We start from the raw sequence: 22,667 nt of genomic DNA on the forward strand, positions 1-22,667 counted from the left end.
TAATGCATGTCATTTCTTGACCTGAACCTCTCCTTTGGGCTTCGGCATTCATTAGGCTTCCCCTCTGCCCTGTGGGTTCTCAGATGCATCTCTTCCCTGTGCTCAAGTTCTTTCTTTTTTAGGTAACTAGAGGTCATCTTTTCCAGGGCTTCTGAATGCTGCCCTTAGTGTTCCTCTGAGCTCAGAGGATTCCCACTTTAGGGTGAACTGTGATCCCAACCTATAACCTGGACTTATGGTGCAGGAGCCAAATTAAATAGAACAACAAAGTAAGGCTTTGCTAAAATTATCCCACCTGTCAGTCTGTGAAACCACTAGTTTGAAGATTCTAATCACAACATTGACACACATAATGCTAATTTCATATGGTTATGTAACTGCACTGATAAGCCCATTTAAGTTATATCTGCATGGCAACAGTACTGGTGTTAAAAAGTGAAAAATATTAAGTAGTCATATACTTAATTTATATTTCACCTAACAGTGGAGATTCTTTGCATCTAGGCCTACAGGATCCATATTAAGAGGAAGGTAATTACTAATCTTTCTCAGTGGGGCAGTAAAGGGACACAGCCTTCAGAATGTCATGGAATTATATTTCAGCTATATCAAAATCAAATCCGATTTCTACCTGTAACCCTGGATTACAGTTAATTTACAAATCTATTTAACTCTGGCATAGTTATTAATGAAAGGTTCAATTAATAACCCTTTTAGATCTAAAGTTCACTTTATCAGTATTTTGCCCCTCTGCTACCTATTAGGACTACTAGCCTTACATTTAAAAAAAAAAATGTCCTATTTTCTGTAGCTGGCTGTATTTTGCTTTGATAAACTCATTATGAATCATGTGTAAATTACTGCATTGTGAATAAGGGAATAGCAACATATAAAACACAGCATTTTTGAATACAATATTAGCAGCTAGAAAGACTATTTCTGAATGACAATATATTTGGTTTGACCAAGTAGGTTAAAATGACCATTATACATTTTTATTTATGGAATTGTATGTATATAGAGCAAAGGGAAACAAGAGGAAGGACATTTTAGGCCTCTTTGCTGATGTAGCTTTCTGATTTTACGAATGATTGCATTTATCTATGGTCTGTAATGCTTCATTGTCTGGGAGAAAAAAAAATCAATTAACTTTCTGGTTTGCAGAGATTTGTAACCTCCTTTCTTCTATCTTAAATTTTAGCAGGACGGCCTCATCTTTGGGGGAACACCGCTGCCGCAGACAGGGTGTTCTGGAAATCCTGACTCACCCCGAGGCTAATGAGCGTTGTGTCCTGGCCTCCTGCCCAGCTTTTGTGGCAGGGAGTTTACCCCCAAGTGCTTTTTTTAACTTATGCGAAAGTTTTGACTGAGAAAGCAAGATCTGCCAGTGCTTCAGAGGAAATCGAGCTTTCCTTCTTTAACTATTAAAATCAAATTCCATTTCCACCTGCAACCCTGAATCAGCCTCTTTGGTCTGATCTAATCGCTGTATTCATAAAAATCTTTGTTGGCGGAGGTAAGGAAGGGAGAGCGCATGTAGGGTCTCCTACTCTGGGGGAACCCAGTCTTTGTGCTCCCTTCGACAGGGATATAGGAGAGGGGTGGGGTCCGGTGATGAATCCTGAGGGGTGTGTGCTCACAGAAGAGGGACAGAGAGAAAGAAGAAAGGGCAAGTGGAGAGCAGCTCTCACTTGACCTTGTAGGCTTCCTGGCTGAGGCTTACAAGGAGTAATCATGGCAATTGCCTCATCCTCTACTGTCAACACATGGCAAGGTTTGCTGTGGATAGGATAGCAGGGAGTTCTTTCCAAACTTCAAAATGTTGGTAACATTTTCTTCAATTTCTTATCAACTCTTAGAGATCATTGGAGATATTAGAAATTTTCTGTCCAATTCAATGTCGCCAAAGCATTCTAAACCAGAACAGAAATGAAGTGGAAATATACCTCGTGGTATTATTTAGTGATGCTTCCTGATATATAATAAAGTTATTTACTAACATTTATTTAGAAAGCCTCAAGCATCACAATTACAAGGTCTTTTTTTTCCTTCTTCATCCTTTCATTCTAGTAAGTCGTTACCCTATTTAACAAGTAAAGATATTCTAAAATCACTTCTGCTTATGATGTTTAATCAAAAAATATTTTTATTTTTTGAGTTTTATAAGTAGTCATATAGGAGTCAAATCAGTATTTTAATGAGCATTAAGAAGTCCATAGGAGAGATATGATTACAGTTCCATTTCCCCTCCATGAGATGGCTTAAAAATGTGATTTAGCCCCATTGGAGGTTCCCTACTATACTATAATTATTATTTTTTTTAAATCAATATAGCTTTCCATTAGAATTTGATTAGGCAGACGGATCACTCTTTCTTAGGTTTCACTGTTTCGTTTCAGGCAAATGAGGACAAAGTTTCTTGGCTCTCGTAGTTTTTGAAGCGGCAGCCTTGCAACTGGCTAGCATTGAGCCTGAGAAAACAGAACACTCGTGGCTATGACTTAACTGGTTTTTTCCTTGAAGAAGAAGAAAAAAAGAGAAATAGAAAGAGACAAAGGAAGAGGAGAAAGACAGGGAGGAGAAAGAAGAGGGAAAATAGTGAAGAAGAAGATGGAAAGGAAAGGAAAGTAAAAGGAGAAGGGAGGTTAGGAAGGAAGAGAAAAAATAATTTCAGTCATCAGGACTTCCATAGGAGTGCCAGCTGTGACAGCTGAGATGTCTCTAACTTGGCTCAGTTCACCTCTTGAGCAAGTTCAGAACAACACTCTTTCTGAAGGAGGTCATTAGCGAGTCAGGCTTAAGCTCGATGCTTAGCCATCATCTTTTATGTGCTTGTTGGGAAGTTCCTAAGCTGGGCAGCCCACTGGGCACAGGTCTCCTCGCATTTGGTTTGCCGCTTGCTGGCAAGGTAGCCAGCTCATCTGGAGGCTGATTTAATCTCATAGCTCTTCTGTTTTATCTTCCTGACAAAGCAGTACTTCCATTAAGAAAAAGGCACTCAGCTATTAATTTCTGCTAACTCTTAACCTGGCCAATGAAATATAAGCATGTGCAATTTTGCGTCTATTTTAGGGCATGGATGTGGAGGCGGTTAAAACTCCTCTTGGCTTAGAGCTCTCTGCATTCATCTCATTTTTCCTAGTTCTGTCTTCTTTGTTCATCTTTTTCCTAACAGGCTGCCTGATGGTTACAAAAATGGTGCAGGATTGTAATAGGTTCAGACTGGATGAAGGAGGGAGCAGCCTTTTTCTGCTTAACAGTTAAAAAAAATATAACATTCTCTTAAGAGAATGTCTGAGTGCTCTTAAGTATGACTCATTGCTATTTGAATGCTTTATTTTCCTAGAGGAAAAATGAAAACTCTCTTGTGCACCTCTATACCTTCTCTCTCTTCCTAAGTTGTGGAAATGACTTGGGGGAGAGGGGAGATCCATTTGAAATTAGTCACAGTGATCAATTTGAAATTGATCACTACATCATTATATTTAATCTTCTAAAAGTTGGCCCCAGGAAAGCAAGCAGTAAGCAATGGGCTATATATACACGAATAATTAAATATATTTTTGATTCATTTCCATTAAGTAAATATATATATATATATATATATATATATATATATATATATATATATATATATCACAAGAGCAGCTTTTTCCCTAACCTGTTGGGGTGTCAGTACATCAGAAGTGAGCATATTCTAATTTATTACAGGAGAGGTGGAGGGAAGATGAACGAGAAGTTGCCCTGTCTCTGTAACCATCAGAAACAAAGAAGGAATGAGTCTCCCAGAATCAGAGCAGGTCTTGCCCAGAAATTACACAGGTAGCTGCTCAGAGATGTTAGTCTAGCATAGTTTAACCACAAATACATCCTCCACAAAGTTATTAAAGGGTGTGGAATTTTCACTTTGTGGGGACTCAGACATGTTATTTGATAGGAAAATCATAGCTAATTGTCTAGTGAGATGGGGTCACTTTAAGTGGTCACTTAGCACCTTAGTCTTTTAACTAAACAGCAAAGGTACAGGCTTAGAGTGAGATGGGGCTGTCTTCTCCTAGATGCTGTTTGGGGTCCTAGGGAGGTTTGAAAGGATTGAGACTCTGTTAATGAGAGGTTTCAAAAGACAGAGTCAGAGAAGCTAAAGATGTACCTTGCCTCTCATATAGATTTTCTGGGAATCAGATCTTCCTAAAAGCCCCTAATTTGCTTCACTATTTAGAAATGAAAGATGCCAGGAGCAACGACACTATCACTTTATGAGAAAGCAGAATCCCATGAGGTGTCAAGTCATGGCTAGAGAGGAATATGTCAAAATATGTCCTTGGCACTGTACTAAGTGGTCTGAGGTTCACATACCTCACCTAATCCAATGATTACCAGCCATGCCCTGCATCTCAATCACCCATGGAAACGAAAAAATACACAGTTACCTACGTGTTCCAACACACCACTCACCGGGGAATCCACTTCTCTAGGCTCGGGGTTAGACATGGACAAGTGTAGTTTTTAAAAGCTCTCTAAATGACTCTGAGTCACTGAGGCATTGAGGACTATTTGCTTAATTCTCACAACTCTATGAGACAGGAGTATTTTCTCTAGAAGACAAAAGTGTAGTTCATGTTTGACTGACTTCAGGAGACTAGAACTCTGCTCTGTAATTTCTGGTTCCTTGGTTTTTCCATTGAACACAACGGCTCCCCTGGAGGTCTGAAGTCTTAGATTTTGAGCAGGTAACTACAGGGCTTCCAACTGTATTCCACTTTACCCTCTGAGTAATTGTTCAGGAGAAACCAAAGAACATATTTGCTAGCAGCAGGGTATACAGAAAAGAGCATAGCAATTTGCATTGCAGCGGTTTTAATTCTGGGTCGTCGTGTGACTGTGGGCATGCCGTCTTGCTAAGCCTCAGTTCCCTCATTTGTGTAGTGGGAATGATAAACACTATCTCGAATTGCATTTGAATATTTAGTTCAATTTTAAATTTAACTATTTTGGTTAAAATTGTGCCTGACACACAGTGGGTACTCAATAAGTAGTAGTTCTTTCTGCCATGTTTATGGCTACTGATAGCTTTCTCTTAGCCAGACAATGGCACTTGTCCCTTTCTTCTCTTCCTTTTTCTTTAAACAAAAGAATGTGAGGGCTGGGTAGAGAGCACTAGAGGTGGTAATGGAGACTGTAATGGATCATGCAGAGTGTCTGATGCCCAGTGCAGGGCACATAATTTGTGTATAAGGGGCTCCATGTGAGTATCGGGTCAGGTGCTTATCTTGAAGCTGCATTTGCCTATGACTATCAACCCTTTATTCTTCTTAGATGGTGTTTTGGTGGAGGTTAGGGAGGCCGATGGGGCCTGGGGAGGGGAGGTGAAAACCCCTCCCCAAGATGCCTCTTGGTGACACCACTCCCTAAGCATCACACTTTAGCTCAGCCTCACTTGGATAAACAGATTCGTCTGGTGTAATTCTGTGAGCTGCTAGACAGAGACAAGTATGTTTAGCACTTGAATGGTGAGCTCCAGTGTTAGAGTTTCTCTATTTATACTTCGCTCTGCAGACAATCCTGATGCTTTTACATAATTGCTGAGCTCTTCTAGCTTAGCAAACAAGTAAATAAGATGATAAGCACTACTCTCTTTTCCATGCAGGTTTATGATGAATTCACAAACCAGTTTTACTTCCAATTATTCTGGCTAACTTACCCATTTTAAATTTCATAAAATGACAGTTTCTTTTATGGTTTTCTCTCTAAAAGTCAGGCCTTGATATGACAGTTACTGTACAAGCCCAGTGGAGCCTGCTGGATGATAGGCAGGACAAGGGATAGCAAATTGGGCTGCTTCGACTCTTTCAACATAATTACTCAAACTTAACCTCACTGAGTCTGTTCACCTCTTCTCTAATTATATAATGCTTCAAGGCTCAAGAGAGAATGGAGGTTGGGAAGCATTATATACGCTGTCTGTATTCTCTGTACTGCAAACTTCTGTGACTTCAACGGTCAGCTTTGCGGTCCATAAGAAATTGAAGTGGATTTGCATACAAGAACCACAGACCTGCTCAGGCACAGGGAAGGCCTAGAATGGCAAGGCATAATAACCTGAGAATAATCTGGTTTCTGTATAAAGACCTCGCTTTTAGATCTTCATCCGCAAAGGAGTCAGCTATTGACAATTAGGATTCTGCAAAGGGCCTGGATTCTCCAACCATACACTCCTCCACTTTGGGGGTCAGAGACAAACCGACAGTATAGGTGTTAGACTGACTTGCCTATTGTTCCCTTCTGAAATGAAGTAGAAGCATCCTTGACTAATGTGTCCGCACTTGAATGTCCATAAAAATAGCAACTGCAGGCATCCAACTATTAATGAATGATCTGAAAGATTACTTGGTATAATCCTGAGATTAGTTAATGGAAGTACCATTAGTCAGCACCTATTAATAGAAGGCAAGTGTAGTAACACTGCTCACATAATGGCCAAGAGGTAGAGTAAAACATGTGGACAAAACAAACCTAGTACTGTTCTGTATCAAAGTAGCTTTCTTGAAAAACATATAGCGAGAAAATGATCACAACTAAGAGAAATAACTACCAGGCATGGCTTGGTCAGGCTCACTGACGAGTTTTAAGTGGGGTGGTTGACAGCTGTACTTTCAGACCCTCTTTTTCCCTAGGGCCTTTGTTGGTTGTTCTGACTGGCTGTCAACAGCTCTGATCTTTGCTCTGAACTCTTATTACATGACAAGGAGCCCGTGCCTTTTAATTCAACATTTAAGCTTGCACTTCTTTAAAGTTCTTTGTTGTATGGGTGTCAGTATAGTCTCGATAGCAAAACTATCAGCAGTAGAAAACAGGGACCCTACATATAATAGGATGTCTTCCCTAACATTTTCCTCCTTACCAACTGCAGCTAGGGGCTGAGTGAGTACCATATTCTGTGGTCTCATAAAGTATTTGTTTCTTATACTCTAATCATGCCATATGCAAATAACTATTAACTTAATCTCCTGGAGGAATTTTTAGAGTCAAGGTTTGTGTGTCTTTTCTCTCTAACTCCCTATACCCAGCACCAGGCTCTCTGCACAATGCGAGGCAGTGCTGAGTACTGTGACAAACGAGATGGTTGTGTTGTGTAGACTCTATTTGCTCCTATATCTTAGGAAACTCAAGAGAATAATGAGCTGCTCTCTGCCTTCAAAGGGCTTAGAATCCAGAAATGGTTTTTACTCACATTTTACATGCACACAACTTGGGGGTGAATGAGCACCCCCAAGAGGACGTGTAATTAGCATATCTGTAATGTGAGCTTAAAATTACTTTTCTCTTTCCAAATGTAATCATTTATTTAACTAGCAACAACAACAATTTACCTTGATTACTGGCCCTAGAAAATAAAGTTGGCAAAGCCCTGTTACCTGCTGTGAAATACAGAACTTATGGAAGTTAGTTATTCTTCACATAATTTCATCTCAGCATAAAGCTTTGGCAACGCATATGTAATATCTTTTTTTCCTTCCTGCAGTAGATATTAGCTTTAACTCTGCCTGTGTACAGACCACATACACTCCAAACAAGAACCAAATATGCCTGCATGAGAATCCACATACATAAAGCAGCAAGATGGAGTTAGTTTTAGCTTGAGGAAGCATGATGATGTGGAAAAGGCTGCAGAAAATGCCGCCGTCTCCATCGGCATGATGCTGGAATTACAGCCAACTGGAAGCAGCTGCAGCTGCCTGAGAAACAAAGCTGGGGAATTCTGCAGCAGAGGTAAATGGCTGTAGCCCCAAATCCTGGGGCATCAGAAGCCCTGCTGTGGGGCCTGGCACAGGCAGTAGTGGATCAGCATCACTGAACTTCACTTAATGAAAAGACCCGTAGGTCTTCATCATGGGCCAACCCCATTATTGCCATAGTCTAGTCTTCATTAAAGGTTTAGATGGCAGGGAGCTTTTCACACAGGGATATCTGCTGCCATCTATGTGGAAAGCAGAAACGTATGGCTGGGAGCGGAATGGGCAGTGGCAGTGAAATCATGCTACACCTATGGTTACAGACATAATCAGTAAATCTGATTATGTGAAAGGTGCTCACTTTTCAGTTCTTGCAAATAATGTATTTTGATGAATTGCTTCCCTTTTATTAACAATAAGGAAAGGAAAGCAATTGCTATTTTCATGGATTTAAGCCATCATTGATTGAAAGGCTAGTATGTGCCAGTCATAACCAATTTCATAATGGTCATATGCTAAAATGTTCACATGCTAATAAATATAACCATAACCATAGAGCTGAACTAATTTCTACCTTTCATTTTGACTATGTTCCAAAAAGCTGTTTACCTGGCTGCTATTCGCAGATAAATTGAATTTGTTCCATGTGCAATTAATAGGAATAAAATTTGAGTAGAAAAAGTTCCAATTAGGGAGAGCTAATGGCCTCTCACCCCACTAATTTGCATGAGTATGATTTTCATAATTATAAATATAAGAGAAAATAAGAATGCCACTTCAATAGAAATGTATTTTTCCATATATAAAGTTATTTGTATTTAAGAACACAAATCACACAACGTCGAACTCATTAAACAGAAAACACTTTAAAAAAACAATTGTCAGAAATTAGTAGTTGATAGTTGGGCACGGAGAACATGGCAGAGGGAATGTAGTTAGCATTAATATAATGGTCAAGTGGAAGGCCAGGAGAGGGAGGGAGCAGTTGGAGGGATCGTTTTATGAACATTATAGATGTCTAACCAATGTACTGTATACTTGAAACTAATTTAAATAAATAAATTTATATAAAAAAATTGTCAGAGAAATTCTTTAATTCCTTCCAAAGCTGATTGAACTTGTCTTTGCATTAATCTCTCTTTTGTATTTTCTATGCAGCTGCAAAACTTCATTCATTCGGTCCATCAAAAATTGACATTATTTGCAAGACTCTCTACTGACAAAGCACCCAAACGAATAGTTGGCTCTCATTGTTTTCACATCACTGTGCCACTGTTGACATGCTTCATCTCCACGTCCTTTCCTGGAAAGGTTTACTATGATCCTCTGAGCATAACCCTTGGCTATACTTTTCTAAAGATACTCTGGAAACAGCCTGGCAATATTTGTGTTGTGTGTTATACACATTATATTTTGCCCCATTGTATCCCGTGTTTGGTTCCTTAAGGAGCACTTAATCATGTGTAAAAGAAGAGTAACAGGAAAAAGTATGTAGGTTGAAGCTATAAATAATGTACATCTGGTTACTAATGATTATGACATTGGTCCCAAGAGGTAAATTAGTTCTTGTCTATTTGACGAACAGGAACTAACTAATAACAGCCTTTTGTGTTGTTACCGTTGATCTGTGAAAGATCTTAGAGATCAATGAAACCAAAACTCCTGTTATTCAGATTCGGAACTGAGGTATAGAAAGATTATTGGTTACAGGTTCCAGAGTTGGTGCTGGAGATGCGGCTGCAATCTATCTTTAGATCCCCAGTCTGGAGATTTTTCCTGGAGTCCAGGCTCAAAGGCAAGCTGTCGTATTACGAGAGGGGTACTGGCTTATCATGAGGTCCGGCCAGTCCAGAAACATTTTGGGTTCCTCTAAAGATTCAGGTTTTGCTAGGCTTGCCTTTTCTCCCCCTGTTCTTCTATATACAAATCCTTAGCTCCAAATGAAGCCTTCTCACTATTATGACTTTGTGCTTTTCCCACTTCTTAGAATGCTCTGACCCTTGTTACCCCATTCTAATTCTGTTAATTTGCATTCCAGAGGATGGCTTTCATATTAACAGCTCTCACATTACATCTCAGGTCAAATGAGAAGCACTACTCAGATCCACACGTAAAACAATATAAACACTTGCTCTCACCTCTTTTACAACCTCAACCTCAGTTCAACAAGTGAAGCAATTATAACTTTCTATCTCAATTTATCATTAAAAGAATGTACACGATAGGCTGGAGCATGTAATAAATGGTTCAGTGAATGGGAAATGTTTATGTATTGTTCAATTTTCCTTTAAAATTAGAATTAATTGCATGTCATTTACAATTAATGATCCTATATAATTAATATACAATTTAATGCAACTTTTATAAATCAAATAAGTTCAGCTTTTTATCATATTTACTTTACAAGAGGTATATGTACTTTCACAAACAAATGAAAAGGATGGGTATATTTGCTCTCCATTTAGAAGAGCTCCTTTGCCTTTTTTTGAAAGCTGACCTCGCATGGGAGGGGGGTTTTCCATGTGCAGGTATTTGCTATTTGCTGCCATTTACATGGGAAGCAGAAGTGGAGAGTGTGGCTAGAAGCAATTTAAAACAAACCCATTTCGATGCACAAGTAGTCAAATGCTCAGACTCTATCATTAAACCAAGAGGGAGGGTAAAACTCAAGCTAGACCTTTAATGATCTGCCACCTCTCTCAAGTCTTGCTTGATTCTCTGAACTAGACTCATTGCTGCTTGCTACAATCTCTCTGGCCTGCTTTGTCTTAGGATACAAGATAAGGAATATTCAGTGTCTCCAGAAGAGTAGCAAATGCCACTCACTGATTCTTGGCACAATTTTTTTCTGAACTGAAAAAGGTGGTGTGAAAAATATAGAACAGAAATGCAGTTACATTTTGAAGATTCTAATGTGTATAAATATAAGAAATGAAAAATATTCATTATCCTTTTGGCATAAACATCTAATTTTGGAGGGTGTACCTGTTACACACCTAGAGATCTTTATGATTGCTCAGGATTCCAAATCTTCCCATTTTATCTTCACAGGTGACACTTTGGAAGGATGGCTATCTCTTTCAAAATGGCTTTCTAGGCCTCTATTTTGACCACGTCTTTTTTCCCCTTTGAGTCTAGGTCAAACTACTCATTCTTTTCTTCTAGGACTCACTTCAAATGAGTTTTCCTATCTGTTGTGAATCTTGTGCTCTCATTTTTCTCTTAAAATAAATTCTTCAGCAATTATCCTTATACTGATCTCCTCCCCTGTGCTTTGGGCAATGATATTCTCTCATCTCTTTTACATAAATCCCTCTTGGAAGACAAACCTCTCAGGTTAAGCTGCTATAGAGTATGTGCATTTCTCATGGAGAGCCAGCAGTACTTACATCAATAGCATCCACCTTCACCACCACCTGTGAAAGCAACTTTTGAGGGGAACCTATTTTTGTTTTCAGCATTCCTATTTGAATATGAATCCAGCCCAGGACAGGGACACTTGAACCAGTCCTGACTGTCCTTGGACTCTGACCTGGGATACCTATAACGTGGGAGGCACTGAACTATGAACTGTAGGGGTGATAAACAGGAGTAATGTAAATTTCCTGAAGACTCTTACAATCTAACAGAAAAAGGATGTGTCCTAAGATGGAGCAGGAGTTAGTAGGCAATGGGTCAGGTTCAAAAGGTAAAGTAAGACTTAAGAAGGGTGGTAGATCATTAAAGGTCAAGGTAGACAAAGGGTCAGAATCTAGTTAGAAGCTTGAGGAAGCAGAAATCCTAAGGAGATCTTGGACATGACCTGAAAGACTATTTGTACTCTGCCTTCTTTCGAACTCTCAACTCTGTTTGGGTACCTAGATCATAGAAATGTAGTAATGGAAGGCAGAAGACATGAAAAGCATATAGGTAGGTGTATCCTCTTTCAGTTGGTACACACATGCTCTATTTAAGAGAGACAGAGCATGTGAACGTGGTACAGGTTACCACTTTTTGGCCTACAACTTCTTTTCAATGAAAGCCAAGGTTTATACATTCAGGGTGATGTGCCATGTGGATAGCATCTATCTATGCAAAGGGATTGGAGATTAGGAGGTTAGGATTAAAACAAGGAGATGGACTCCATATCCTCAAATTAAATGGTCTTTATAGAAGCAGTGTAATAACTTTCTGTTACCATTCAATTTTCTCTTCTATTTCTTATTGGCAATATCCCCCAAGTCAGAGCTATGCAGTAAGCCTTCCAAATTCCTTAAGTCTGAATATTCTAAGAAGTTAAGCATGAGTTTCTATTATATAAAATAACTCAAGTATTGTTCCAAGATTTCCTTTTACGAATAAGTCTTTCACGAATTTTTTTTTTCTTCTGGAGGAAATTAATGTATATCATTATGTATGGAAGTTATTCTCTTCTAAGAGTGACAATGTTATTTGCAATAAAATTTAAAATTTACCTTTACAGAGATAACGGCAGTGCCCTTTTAAATGAACATACGCATATACCAGGACTTGCACCTGTCATCGTTGCCATGGAAATGGTTCCAAAACATAAGATGCGATTCTATTATTGAGGCAGTATAGTTACCCAAATGAATTTTAATGAAATCGTAACAGCAAAAAAAGAATTTTATGGAGGTTTCTAAATTATTTAGTGAAGTTCGCAACTAAAATCTGACTAAAACCACACAGCGGTACCCTTCATCTAAAAAGGAAACAGCAGTCAGTGAATGCCAAACGTACACAAGGGAACACACAGAAGGGTTATTTAAAGATTAACAGAGCACCCAAATGCTAGCTCTTTAATGTTTACCTTTAGCATTGACCATTTAGATCATTATTTCTATTGTTGGTTGAAGCATATTTGAGCATTAGCTGTCTGGGACGTATGAACTGAGCTCACTGAGTTATCTGGAGATTTCTTCCTAGTGTCGGTCATCTTTAGGCTCTCCGTTGCTATGAGGTAGACAGATGTACAGCTATAATATTTTCGAATTAAGAAACCTAAGGGACATCTACTCAAGCCCCTTACTTTACAGATGAGAGAACCAAGGTTTAAAAAGATAAGTGATTTGTCCAAGGTACAAAAGGAGATATGGCCAGACTAGAATTCAGGTCCCTGATTCTCCTTCCCGCACACGATTGCTGTGTTGCCTTGTGAATTACAGTCCTCCTCCTGGTGCATTCTTTTGTGAAGGGAAGAAGTCAAGTTCTGAATTTGCATGTCTGGACTTCACTGTCCATTTATATCTTCAAAGAAGCTAGTCTAATTTGCTAAGTGAAACACGATTTTAACTCCTTCCTTAAGAGTATGTATTTCCTTACTAAATATATTGATTGGATGAGGATCAATACTTTGAAACTTGGAAACTGAACTAATACCTCAATGTAATACAAGAAGGTAAAGTTTTCTTGATTTGTAATCATTGCTTCACCTCTTCTGTACTCTGAAATCATGTGAATCAAATGTCACAGTTGGCTCATAATAACCAACTGTGAAACCAGTATTCATCTCCAAGTCGAGTTGGGAAACACATCGATGGGTCTTAATTTATAACTATCTTACGATAGTTGGGACAGAAGTACATTCTTTTGAGCACATAGTTATGGCATTATATACTGGGGGAAAGAAAGCCCTCATTGTCATAAATTATGACTGGGATGAGGGTACTCATGGAGACTGAAAGTCCTTATTATGTAAGTCTTGTTGAGGGTTGATGGTGTGGCAGTCTTGGTGTCAAGTCTCTGACACAGCCTAGGATTCCCCAGGCTTTAAGAGGTCCCGAGACAGTGTGTCATACAGCGATACTAGGTGGAAAAACTCTCATTGATCAAGATGTGATTGTTTTGGCTTCCTCTGGGTTAAGCTTTTGGCACTTGAACTGGACCCAGTGCAATACCACATCTGGGAAATGACATTATTTGGGTTGGTTAAGTGGAGTTTTGAATTGAACTTCACTGTAGTAGTAAAGAAGGAAAAAATTCCCACCATGAATGTGCATTCTAAACACTTTTTTTTTTGTATAAATTTACAGATATATAAGATGTGTGTGTGTGTGTGTGTGTTACTTTTAAAACAGAGATAATGAATTCCTTCCTCATAGGTACTAAAAGACAGTAGGAATAAAGCACGTGGGGTATAGTAGGCTGTCATAAATATTAGTTCAGTTTACACCTCTTCTTTGCCACCTTCCAGTTTCACATATGAACAACCTTTCTGTCCTTCCAAATTCTGCAAACTACCCTCAATATGATAGAGAAGGAAGAATGTGAACGCAGTCCATTGCAGATCCAATTCAGAGCCTGTGACATTCATGCTTAACTCTCTACTTTTACAGAAGTACCTCACAGACTCTGAGAGTATCTTGTCCAAATCCAGTGAGGCTAGATAAATAGGTAGGTGTAGGTATTTTTTTCTGATTATAAAATTAATATATTTGGAATGAAAGATATAAAAAATAAAATAGAATAGAATAATTCTGTATAATTTCACAATTCCATCAATGTTCTACTCAACAGTTTCATCTATTTCCTATAGCTTGCTATTGACTTTCGGGTAGATGCTCAAGAAATGAATATAATGGGGACTATGAGGTCTCAACTTTGACTAAATATATTGTTATATACAGCAGCAATGCTTTATGACTTCCTTAAGCAGTGAAAGACACATGTGTGTGTATGTGATAGAGAGAGTACGTGAGAATATTTAGAAGAAATGAATCCACTAGAATTTCACTGCAAGCCAGAATTGAAAACATTAAAGATGTTTAAATAGGATTGTCTAGTTCTTTGTAAATATCATTTTTTGAAAACAAACTAAAACATAAGGGTGAAAAAAATCTACATTGTATTTCATATTTGCAATTAAAGCTATTTCATCCATGGCGAAATTGCTTTGTGTAATTTGTAATCTCATTTTTGTCCTGGATTCTCCCATCATGCTGCCTATGTTTATGTAGCTTCTCCCTGTGGCATGTGCTCCGAGCAGAAAAGGGTATAATTATAAATCTCCATCCACTAGCAAAACAATGGTTGCATACAGCAACTCTACTCTGCCTTTGTGAAGCCCTACATAGGAAATATAATGGTGTGGTTACTGTTTTGAATGTCAAAGGCCTAAAAATGTTGGGAAAACAGCTGCCACTGGTTCTTTGCATCAGGCACCTCTTCCAACATTTACTCATGGTCTCACTTCATCCATTCTATCAACAGCAAAGCAAGGACCAGAGATTTTAAGATAATGTGCCTACAATTAGTCAATAATAGCAGACAACAAAGAGGAATACAACCATGACATGTTTCAAGCTTTCTAGGCTTGCTTAGAAAAAAAAAAAGGACTAAATTTGTGTCTTTGAGCAAAGTTAGCCAGACTAGAAAGACAAACTTGAAATGCAGCATATACCTTGTGGCATCTGCATTTTTATAAAAGCAAAGCTATTGCGACTCTGGTCTTTATTCCATGGTTATTAAGATTACTTTCCTAAATCTGGGACCTTTGAAGAGATACATAATGTAATTATAACAAATCATTCATTCATTCATTTCTTCAACAAATATGGATACAAGTGTCTACTGAATGTCAGTGAGAGCAAGACAAAGGACACCAAGGACTCATTTCACAGCCCTTAATTTCTACATAAACTAGCTCTGATGCTTTGGATATTAAGGATATTTAGACTTGGATACCCAAATCTTTAGACTAAGTTAATTTAGTACTTATGGGAGTTATTTCCAACCTATATAAAAAAAAAAAAGCAGAACAATTTCTCAGGTCTAAATTCAGTATAAAAAAATAGTGGCATTATGGCTTTAGGGTTGGTTTTACCTGTTTTAGACTAACAAATCCATTCAAAATGGAGCACTACAGTTATTTTGAAGGATATTGCCTTTCTCCTTTGTGATACATTGACTTGTGCGCTCAAAAGTTCATTTACAGTGAAAGAGGCACCAACTCTGCTGCACATTTATAGTTAAATCTATTTTTTTTTGTTTCCTGACAGATAAAATATTCAAGTGGGGGAAGAATTCCACATGAGTGCTCTAGTGCCTCCCTCTGATGAGTCTAAATGCTGGATAAACAAATATCATTTCTAACACCTCGAGGGGGTCACTTGAATCAGGCAAGTAGGTAGAATGGGGACAGCTAGCAGGCAGATTGTGACATTTCTGAGTAATTAGGGAGTGCAGAGGATTCTTGAGTTGGAGGTCCAACTGTTCATCAGCTGCCCCCCTTCTCTGATATGAAAAATGAACATTTGAGCAATTTAATGGAAAGTGCTGTGAAAACACAGCTGCAGACATTACATTCCAGCTAGATTGCTTCCTCTAAGCTTTCCTATGTAGAAATTTTGAAATGTTCCAGACCTCACTAGGGGGTTAGGAAGTAAGTAGAAGCTCTGGGCTGTTGGATTTAGCAATGGGAGGATGGTAGGCGGGTCAGGAGAAAGTCAACGCAGATGAAAGGGCCACAGGCTCACCACCTTGGTTTACTGAGCACCTACTACGCGAGGGTCTTGTTCTGAACACTTCACGTCTATTATCTCTTTAATTTTCTAACAACCTTAAGGTAATGTCAGCCTTTCCTGCCAACCTGTGAAGCCTGGGCTGGGAGTTGTCCAATGACTTTTCCTGTATAATCTCACCCGAAGGGAAGACGTTACTCTGATTTTTCCACCTCATGTTTTCCCCTGGCAACTGCTATGAGAGAATGTTGTTTTTGGAGCTGAGTAGGCAAGTGTTATACATGATATGAAAAACCAAAAAAAAAAAAAAAAAAAAAAAAATTGACACAAAGCACTAGTCAATTTCAGCCTGTTGACGAATGATCAGAACCCTTTCCTACGGCTGGATATTTTTAAATGAAGAGAGTCTCCCTCAATTTGCAGCTGGGCTTTTGCTCTGTGTGGGGTACTGTTCTACCCAGCCTCTGGAAAATCAGTAAAGAGCATCAGTCACACTGTGGAGCAGCCATGGGGGTCGCTCCTGAAATACAGAGGCCTCTTCCTACCAGGGGAAGAATTGCTGGAGTCCCAGCATGAGCCTGTGGGTTTGTTTAACAAAGGGAAAGAATGTCTGGAGGATAAGACTCTGCACTCATTCCCTGGAAAATGTCTGCTGTATATATTTGCCAAGTGATAAGGATTCTAGTAAATCAAAGACCACTTGACTATTTACAGTGTTCAAAGGTAGCTTCCTGGCTCTTGAAAGAGTTATATAAATGGCTATGTTAAAAATAGGCAACCAATATAATTGAGCAACCTGAAATGGGCCATGATTCGCACCATATGGTAAGATCATAAAAAAAATTAAAAGAAATTCAGTATAAATTGAGAATCATTTTCACTCCAGTTGACACAGTCTTATGGACATAGAAGAGGACTGGAAGGCTACGCTCTGTGCTGTTCTATGTACAGATTCCTCCCCCGATATGGCACCCGTCTTGGTTTGGAGGGCACACCTGATCCCTCTGATACCTTTTTCCAGCTCCCAACACATACTAACTAGTCACAGTACGTGTCTGTAAATTAAAAAAATATATGTTCAAGACATTTTTTCCCTCATGATAAAATTCACAGTAAAAGGTCAAACGTCCACCTGGGAAGAAGAATGTACAAATCTAAAGTAGATTAGTGGGGTTTTCTCAGGACAGAGTGCTTGGGAGGATGATTTAGCAAGCATGAAATATGACGAGGTAAAATTTTCACATGCGCTGCCTGTTTGCTTCTTCCTGGAAAAGAACCAATGGTGTACAGAACCACTTGAATCACCTAATTTAGCAGAAGAAACCAAACCAAACTAGATATATCCTTGCGTTCACATTTCCATTTGGTTTCATCTCATTTATCAAGTTGACTCATTTAAAAAAGTAATCACTCCTTCTCCACACTATTTGCTGCTCTTTTATGACGCATATTGTGATAAAAACACAAACAAAAGGTTTTCAAATCATTCCAAATGCCTCCAATTAGACATCATGTCTAGTTTCTAAACTGCAATAATCTTATATATTCTTATATAATATTATATATAACTATGTATTATTCTCAGAGAGATGTTGAATGACTTAAATATATTACCTTATCTTATTCCACACAACCTACTTTATGAATGAGGAAATGGATGTTTATGGAGGTCAAGTAGGTAGCTGAGCCAGGACTCTATAGATCTGTCTCAGCAGCCTATGATTTTAATCATTAGGCTATATGACCTATCTTAGACTGGGTTATAAAATAGCTATTCAATTAACCTCTCTTCTTTGAAGAGTTTCAGCAGATTTTAAGTGCTTTTCCTGGCTAGGCAATAACTCACATTTTAAGCTGTACACATACAAGTTCAAACAAAGAAACACAACACAAAATAAAATACTAAAACAAAAATGTGCTCCAGATAGAGGCATTATAGTTGCACTTCTTGGTTATGGGTGGCTATACCTAGGTTACCAGCACATGATACATAGCCATCCAGATTTTGCTTTAGAGACATGTTCTGAACAGCGGAAACTTGAAATATTCAGACCAAGGTCTTGACTCCACTGAAGAATGCCTGCTTTTATCGGGTTTACCCTTTAATTGTGCAACTTTTGGCCAGAGTCAAATAGGGTAAAAAAGTGTTCTTGGATTTTACTTAGTACAGTTCACTGTAAATGTTTCCAGCCAGTCCCCATGACAGATTTTCTTCACTGCACTTCTTCCTTGAGTTTCATTCAGCAGAACCTCATAAGAGCAGCATAGCCCATGCGTTGAGCTGGTTAATCTGCTCCAATTCTGGAGCCTTTAAGATCTACCAGTTGAGTGTGTTGTATTTCCAACACTGCCCTCCAAACAGACCATTTAAAAGAAAAGTCATTGCTATATGACCTATCTTAGACTGGTGGTTGGTTAATGCATATTGCTTTGATATGCTTTCACACTAAGGCTGTTCATGGGACGTTTGTATTCTCTTGAACATACAATTTTTAAAACTCTGTCTGTCCATGGGCTTCTATATTGACACCTCAGAGGAAAATTTTTGCATTCGTTTTTAATTACGTCACTTTTAAGAAAAATGGTCAGATGTACAAACATAGTCTAGTTACCAGTGTTTGGCACAGCTTATGCTTTAACAGGTTTTTTTTTTTTTTTTAAATGAGCATTTTCCATTACTGCCTCAGATTCTTCTACAGTTCCCCATACTTCCTAAAATGTAATATCTGAAGTGTGGGAAACAATCATTTTAATGTGAAAATATGCTGGGGTGGAAAGGCCATGCATATTTCTTATAGACTAGTGTTAGAGGAAAATGTGGCTCTCTTTCTGGGCAGAACTGGTGAGTTGATGCCTTAGAATTGACTCTTAACTCTGTTAAGGCTTTTCCAAGCACAGGGCACTGGCTTTCTGCAGCCTGCGATGGAGAGGCCCACTGCCCCCAGAGCATGACAGGTACAGGCCCTGGCCCCAATACGCCAGGTTAGGTCAAATCCAGAGGGGCCTTATTTCATTTCACTTGTCACATGATTGGAAAGGCTTAATCTCAGAATGTGGAAGAAGCCTGACCAAAGCAACTTTAGAACATAGCAAAGGAGTGTGTGTGTGTGTGTGTGTGTGTGTGTGTGTGTGTGTGTTTGTAGAGACAGGCATAAGCCATGAATTGTACTAATGTGATTAAATAAACTCTCCCATATGCTAGAGTACCAGATGGTGCCACAAAACTGAGGGGGGAAAAGGCTCAGGGCATATATGTCACATTAGCTTTACTGGCCTACATTTAAATGACAAACATTTTAATCCTTCCAGGTTATAGCCATTTTATTATTTTTTTATATAATATAATAGAAAATGCAAATTTACACATAGATTTCTAATAAAAATGCAAAAATAATTAGATTTTACAAGAGAAAAGGACTTCAGGGATTATCTTCTCCAGCCCTTATTTTAAAGATGAGGTCAAGAGTTAACTCAAAAAGCAGAGAAGTTGAGTAACTTACAAAAAAGTCTTACAAGTAATCAATGTCAGAACTATGATTAGAGTATAGATTCTCTGATTGCACGTTCAATGCTATTTCCACTACTACCTACCTCTAATAGAGTCAAAAAATAAACTTATGTCAGCTGTGCTCAATTTTCAATAAAATGTTTCAACAATATTTTATAAGTGTGAGTTTCCTGACCTCAAACTTGATTTTAGGTAGTGGGTCTGAGTCCCTTAAAACAAATGGCTTAATTTTTTTTTTTTATCTTAGTTCTCTATCACACCAAAAATATTTATAGCATTTGTAGGAATCACATCCCAAGGAACAAATAAATAAAATTTTAAAAGTTTTTAATGACATAAGGCATAGTAAAAGAACTAAATGTTCTAGACTGTGGATTATAAATAGAGCACCATCTCTAAAGAGCATTTTTTTCCATAGTCATTTGAAATTGTGAATTTAGTTTCCCTCTTGAGGCTTTATTGAGGGAGAGAATAAAAATCAGGTTTTGTTCCCCCCGCCCCAGGTTTAACAACCTATATTCAAATTTCCTTTGAGTAATATATAGTTTGGGCATAAATGGATTGGTGTTTGTAACCAAATTTAGAGTGAAGGTGGGACCACTGGCTAATGATGGGTATCTAGTTCTAATCTTTAGAACTTTAGGTTATTTCTGGTTTTGATGGGGGTTGTATTATTTGTCTATTCATTGTAAGGTAACCTTTAGGCCATAAGCAATTTCAAAACAAATGAACAAACAAATCTATACCCAATGATGTCTTTTACTTTGATTCAACATCACCAAGGGCAAAATAGATTTTTATTTGTTGGGACAGTCAGTGAAAACAGGATGACTAGCAAAGTTGAAGATGTGATTGGCCTACTAATTGTGGCAGGATTGTGCCCTGGGGTCCTTTGTATCATGCTGCAATTCCTTCTAGGAAATGGACAAAAGATGAAAGCCAACTTCCACAAAACTCCATTGTTCTGGAGATGAAATGATGGCTCCTGGAAAATTTTCTTCGTCATGCTATAAACAGTTGAATTTTTTTTTTTTTTAATAAAACAGTGTTGACGGAGCCCAAACTAAGATCTGTAATACTATGTAGAAAAGTTAAACAGATCAATTATTTTGGTGCTGAACCTCTCAGAGCTGCCATTAGCTCATGAGAAATGTCTCTGTTATGATATTTATCAAATGAGAAATAGCTTTATTGATCTATATATAAAAGTCTATCCATTTTGAAACCTTTTGAAATAAGTAGAGCACTGGTTGCAAAAAATTAAGTATATTTACTTGGAATAAATGCTAAAAACCCAAACAGTGTGTCCCATTACATCAATGGTTTTCAAAATTTGGGCTCAGTATTGTTCATTTGCATAATTCACCATGTCCTATAATATTTTCATAACCTTTATAGTGCTTCTCAAATGGGTGGAGGGCCTGGGTCTTACCCTGCCACATTCTCTAAGATGGTGGTGAGAGAGAAGTGTTTTTTTTCTTCTTGTTCCTACCCTCCTACTAAGTACTACTCTAGATGATTTCTCCAAAAACATTAAGCTTTTAAAACCTTGGCTTCTAAAACTTTTTTTACTGAAAATCAAGGTGAATATTACCATTGTTTTGAATAACTGCAATGCGTTTTTCATGTTGTAGGTAGTAAAAATTGCCAAAAAATCATTTAAATACTTTGAGTATGAACAAATATATTATGTGACTCAAAATGCTTCCTGGTCTGATTATCTACCCAGACCTTATTTAAGACAAGGAAGGGTGGTGACTTCACTGGAAATGACTCACTGGTATTTAATTTGTAGATTTTAGTTAAAAAAAAAAAAGTATTTGATAAGTAGTGATAGTTATTTCAAAGAAAGGTGTTGCAGTTGTATTAAGAAATAAACATCCAAATCTATTGCTCTAGTTATCTCTTCTCAAAATCTGTGTGTGTGTGTGTGTGTGTGTGTGATAGCTTTCAAGTAATTCAAACCAAGCCATTGTTCTGTACCCTCATTTAACAACCTAATAACAATCCCTTACCTACAGTTGTGAAAGGGACATTGTGAGTAATATTAAAACATATTATCAGAATAAAAATCATTTGGAAATACAGAAATTTGTTTCTTAAGTATTACTTTATTATTTTGGGGAGTAGAAATTTAAAATAGTATAAGGAGATTATGATTTTGGAGTTAAGCTGAGTTAAAATTCTTGCTTTACCACCATGTGACAATTTACTTAACATCTTTGAGGCTCAGTTTCTTAAGCTAGAAAATGGGAATAATGTAGGCATTACAAAGGGATTATAAGTACTAATTGGACAAAACAATCTAAGACCTTGGCAAATAATAGGTACTTAACATTACCACTGTCATTAAAATCAGTGATTATTAACCGGCACTTTATAACAAAAAATGATCTGAACAGATTTTCAACAGACATATTCCCTGGTCACGTGACAAGGGAATCTCAGTCCAGACTGGAACTCATGTGTTTGGAGAAAGCTCCCCAGATCATTCTGATGTACCCTTCTGGTAAAGAATAATTGGTGTAGTTTATGTAAATCTTTTCAATAGGTGTACTTAGGGAATATGATTTGGTTGTCATTGCAACGATCTGCTATGAAGTAGCTTTCTCTTAGTCAAGAGCACCACTATGGTTCAAGTCTCTCAGTGGCCCATGTGTAATTTGGGGTTTAGGGACAAATGGGATGTTTTCCTAGAGTATTTCCGCACAATATAGCTGACATAATTTAAGTATATTTGTGTGCAAAAATGTGCCTATGGCTGTCCAATAATTCCACTGATTGGGTCATAAAAATAAGGAAGGTAAAAGTTTGATCCTCACTCTGGCTTTTGCTCTGTTTCATGGTTCCCTGCCCCTCGAGCTACCATGTGACGGCATCAGGCAGGAGAGTGTGTACCAATCTACAGAAGCTACTGAAATTATTGGGAAGAGTTAAACATTAGCAAGTTTTAATAAAGAAAAGTTT

General features: G+C 38.0%; 1 protein-coding gene across 25 annotated transcripts in view; it reads right to left on the bottom strand.

The window, feature by feature from the left end:
• The window catches only part of SLC8A1 (solute carrier family 8 member A1), a 338,333-nt gene that overhangs the window by 98,565 nt on the left and 217,101 nt on the right, over positions 1 to 22,667 (bottom strand). The gene's annotated exons all lie outside the window — the stretch shown is intronic.

Source organism: Rousettus aegyptiacus, unplaced genomic scaffold (genome assembly GCF_014176215.1).
Source record: "Rousettus aegyptiacus isolate mRouAeg1 unplaced genomic scaffold, mRouAeg1.p scaffold_m13_p_7, whole genome shotgun sequence".
NCBI classification, from domain to species: domain Eukaryota; kingdom Metazoa; phylum Chordata; class Mammalia; order Chiroptera; family Pteropodidae; genus Rousettus; species Rousettus aegyptiacus.